Consider the following 5,191-nt stretch of genomic DNA (forward strand, 5'->3'; position numbering starts at 1 on the left):
TAAAGTTTTCTGAATCTTGATTTCCTAATCTGTAAAATGAAGATGTATTCATTTGACAAGTATTTATTGAGTACTTTCTCTGTGCCAAGAATTGTTCCAGGTACCTGGGATCTGTGGTGTCATGGATTGAACTGTCCCCAAAAAATATCTGTCAACTAGGCTAGGCCATGATTCCCAGTAATGTGTGATTGTCCACCATTTTGTCATCTAATGTGATTTTCTATATGTTATAAATCCTACCTGTATGATGTTAATGAAGTGGGATTAGCAGCAGTTGTGTTAATGAGGCAGGACTCAATCTACAAGATTAGGTTGTGTCTTAAATCAATCTCTTTTGAGATATAAGAGAAGCGAGCAGAGAGACAAGAGGACCTCATGCCACCAAGACACAAGAGCCAGGACAATAGTGCATCCTTTGGACCCAGGGTCCCTGCACTGAGAAGATCCTCAACTGGGGAAGATTGATGACAAAGACATTTCCCCAGAGCCGACAGAGAAAGAAAGCCTTCCCCTGGAGCTGGCACCTTGAATTCAGACTTCTAGCCTCCTCAACTGTGAGAGAATAAATTTCTGTTTGTTAAAGCCATCCACTCGTGGTATTTCTATTAATAGCAGCACAAGATAACTAAGACATGTGGTAAACAAGATAGACAAAAATTTCTGCCGTCGGTCTGACAGAGACTAGAGAAACCCCAAGAGTATGGCCCCTGGACACCCTTTTAACTCAGTACTGAAGTCACTCCTGAGGTTCACCCTTCAGCCAAAGATTAGACAAGCCCAGAAAACAAATAATAACACATGTAGCTCAACTGTGTATACACAACTAAATGGGCACACCAGCCCAGGGGCAAGGACAAGAAGGCAGGAGGGGACAGGAAAAATGGGCAAATAGAAATGGGGAACTTGAGGATGAGGTGGGGAGAGTGTTGACATGACCCGGGGTTGGCAACCAATGTCCCAAAACAACATGTGTATTAATTGTTTAATGAGAAACTAATTTACTCTGTAAACTTTCAGCTAAAGCACAATAAAAAATTTTTTCTACCTTTATGGAGTTCATATTCATCAAAATAAAATGTATCAAAATGAATAAAATTGATAGAAAATTTTAATGGTGAGAAATGCTACGATTAAAAGTAAATCCAGGAAGAGGGGTAGGGAGAGGCGGGGCAAGGCTGTGATTTAAAGAAGGGTGGCCTGGAAAATCTTCACTGAGAAGGTGACATTTGAATGAGGACTTGAAAGAAGAAAGGGAGTAGGCAGAGGGGGAAAGAGTGAAGGGGCTGAGGTGAGAGTGCTTCTGGCACAGTAAGGAGGCCAGCATGGCGAGGGAGAGAGGGAGAGTAGTAAGAGACAAAATCAGTGCAGTATCAGGTATAGATCTCATAAGGCCATTGTAAGGACTTTGGTTTTCTCTGAGTGAAAGCCCTTTGGAGGATTTTGAGCAGACGTATGACTTAACCTGATTTACAGGGTCATGCTGACTGCTGTACTGAGAATGGCTGAATGAGGAAAAGGATGTAAGCAGGGAGGCCACTGTAATAACTCGGTGTCCGTGGCGGAAAAAGGACCATGGCCTGAAATCAAGACATTTTACTTCCATCTGTCAGTAAATTGTTATAATGTTCTTATTTTATTGGAACTGCCAGCTTCTGGAAAATTCTTGTAATTAATACACGAATCTATGATGTCTGTAATGTGAATAGCATCTCCTTGCCTTGTGCAGTACACAATCTGCACAACTGTATGTATGTGCTTGTCCTGGGAGAAAGACAAAGAGAGAGGGAAAGAGAGAGGCAGAGGAATCAGGATGACTCCTAGGTTTTTGTCTGAGCAACAGGAAGAATGGAGTTTCTGTGAACTAAGAAAAATAAGACCGAGGAAGTTTTGTGGTGGGGACAGGCAGTAGATTAGTTTTGGACATGTTAACTTTGAGATGCTTGATGTTGAGGGTGATAATAGAACCTGTCTCATCTGATCGCTGTGAAGATTAAATTAGCTGATGTACATAGAAGCACTGAGAACAGTTCTTATCAGTAGTTGCTCAATAAATGTTGTTGTTGTATGCCATCCAGTCAATTCCAATGTATAGCTACCCTATATGACAGAGCAGAACCACCCCACAGGGTTTTCTAGGCTGTAATCTTTATGGGAGTAGATCGAAGAAACAGATTTCTTCTGAAACTGTGATTATTCCTCCCTTTATTCCCCAGTATTCTTTGCTTTCCCTCTTATTTTCCTGATTGGCTCTTAGCTTTGTTGATCTCTATTGTGTCTTTTCTCCCTTGGAGTCGCTGGTGGGTTTGAATCTCCAACCTTTCAGGTAGCAGCCAAGTGCTTAATCATTGAGCCACCAGGACACCTTCAATAAAGGTTAGACATTATTAGTATTACTAGTTTTGCTTTTTCTGGAAATTCATATAAATGAAATCCTACAGCATGTAGACTTTTGTGTTGCATTTCTTTCATTTGGCATATGTTTTTGAAATTCATCCATATTGTTAATGTATATCAGTTATTTTGTTCCTTCTTATTGCTGAATAGTATTCTATAGTATGTATGTATCACTTTTGTTTAACCATTGGCCAGTTGATGGATATTTGGGTTGTCAATGGTTTTACTGGTTTTTTATAATGGATATTGATATGTCCAGATTTTCTTGTGCCAGTTTTAGTAAATTTTTTTAAGAATTTGTCTTTTTGCCTAAATTATAAAATTGAATCAGTACATTAATCTCAAAAGATGTTGGTAAGAATGTAAAATGGTATAAAAATGGTAAAGAGTGTAAAAATGTCATATGAAGTTAAACATTTTATTAGTATTAATGTTTATAAGAGTCTCTTATCTTTTTAATTTCTTCTGAAACTGTGTTTACGTCCCCCCTTTTCCCCAATACTGTTTGCTTTCTTTCTTATTTTCTTGATCAGCTCTTAGTTTTGTTGATCTTCTCTATTGTATCTTTGCTTTCTTATTATACCTTTGTTTTGCAGTGTCATTATTTTTTGGTTCTTTACTAATTGCTTCTTTTCTTTCCATTTATTTTTTTCGTTTTTAACAATGGGAGTTGATATTTAGCACTATTACTTCTCTAATGAGTTTAAACCTTTACATTTGCTTCTAGGTACGATTCTGATTGTATGCCATGAATCTTGATATGTAATTTTATTATCAGTCAGTAATAAGTATTTGATTTTTTAATTGTGATTTCTTCACTGATTTTTGAGTTATTCAGAATTTTTTTGTAAGCTTCCAAGTATATGGTTTATTTTTTAAAATTTTCTCTTTGTTATTGGATCCTAACAATTGCATTGTGGTCAAACAGTTCTGAGTGATAGCAGTTCTGTAAAATTTCTAGAAACCTGCTTTATGTCCTATTGTATTAAATTCCTGAAATATTTAGTATCTGCTTGAAAAGTATTCTCTAATAGTTGGATGCAAATTTGTATGTGCATTTATTAGATCAAGCATATTGATCATGTTATTAAAATTCTGTTTTCCTTATTCTATCAGCTATTAAGATAGATTTGTTAAAATCTCATACTGTGATGTTTAATTTGTCTATTTCTCCTTGTTGTTCCATCAAGTTTTGCCTTAGATATGTTGAAACTATGTTTTTATGTGTATATAAATTTAGAAATATTATATTTTTTAGGGGGAATTGAACATTTATTCCTCTTTTGGTAATCCTAGCTTTAACATTGTTTACTAGCCTTCTTTTGAGTAGCATATTTGCTTAGTACAGTTTTCACATCATTTTACTTTCAAACTTTCTGCATTCTTTTAGGTAAGTTTCATGTAAATATTACATAACTGGATCTTTTTAAAATTTAGTCTGACATTTTTGTCTTTCAATTTGAAAATTTAGTTCATCAACATTTATTGTGCTTATTAAAGTATTTAAATTTATCTTATTATCTTAGTTTGTACTTTATATATGCCCTACTTTTTCTGTTTTCTTTACTCTCTTTTCTTGCTGTTTTTAAAATGGATTGAAGTTTTCCTTTCTCTTCCTATTTTTTCATCTATACTTTAAAAATTATATACTTCATTTCCATTTTTATTGATTATCTTAAAAATGTAACTTTAAAATTTTACCTTAAAAAGTTTGATTTTATACAGAAACAGTTATAGATATGTGTGTATACATGGGTTTGTATACATATGTATATTTTCTAGCTCTGTCTGCTGAAAGATCCTAGAAGCAATGACATCCCAGGAGCAATGAGCACTCCCAGCACCTAGATCTTGGTTCCTAACTACTATTCTCCAATAAAAGGAACCAGGACTCATTGGAGAACGGTTGATTCTAGGGCTGGAGCAGGGAAAACACAAGATGAGCCTGAAGTATTTTGTAGTACTAGAAAGCAAAAAAGTGTTCAAAACAACAAAGAGAGCATAAAGGGCATATCAAGGGTAAGAAGAGCCAGCCTGAAAGAGCTCCTGATGCCAAAGCTGTGTCATGGAGCCCCAAAATTATAAGACTCTTGACCAAAGTAAAATGCCTGATCCAGGGTTCAGTCTCATACCCAATTTTAACTTCTGTTTCTTGCTGACAGGTTGTTTCTCTTTTACACATATCTGACCCTATCACTAAGGAAATGTCTTCTTTGTAACCAAGTGATGCAAGCCACTCCCGAGAACATACATTGTACAAGAAAGCTGTGCTCCCAGGAAGGAATGTCTTGCAGTTACCTTGTGATCACCCTGTGAATCCATTGCAGTCACCAAGCAGTAACTGATCAACAAAGCACATGTCACCAAGCAGTAACTAATCAACAAAGCACACGTATCACTAAGTAGTAACTAGTCAACAAAGACTCTTTAAACTAATCATGTAAACCCATATACGCTGTATTCACCAATGATTGTAAAGTTCCCACTTTGAATGTTCCACCTTTGACAGTGATATATCAATGAATAACCAATCAAAATTTTTCTTAACTTTACTTGCTTCTGTAATAGTATATTAGAGACTCCAGAACTGTGATTCAATGGATTCTGCCTAGTGCATGCTAGCAGATCCCTCATTTGAATCATTGTCTTTGTCTTGGCTTAATAAAAATCTCTTTTGATTAAATTTGAGTCTGGGGTCTTTTCTCTGTACTACAGCTGGAACAATTTTAGCAACAAAATAAATGATGTAGTATTTGATTATAACCTAAAGTACAAAATAAATATACATGCATATATG

The sequence above is a fragment of the Trichechus manatus genome, unplaced genomic scaffold (genome assembly GCF_000243295.1).
Source record: "Trichechus manatus latirostris isolate Lorelei unplaced genomic scaffold, TriManLat1.0 scaffold00291, whole genome shotgun sequence".
Taxonomy (NCBI): Eukaryota; Metazoa; Chordata; class Mammalia; order Sirenia; family Trichechidae; genus Trichechus; species Trichechus manatus.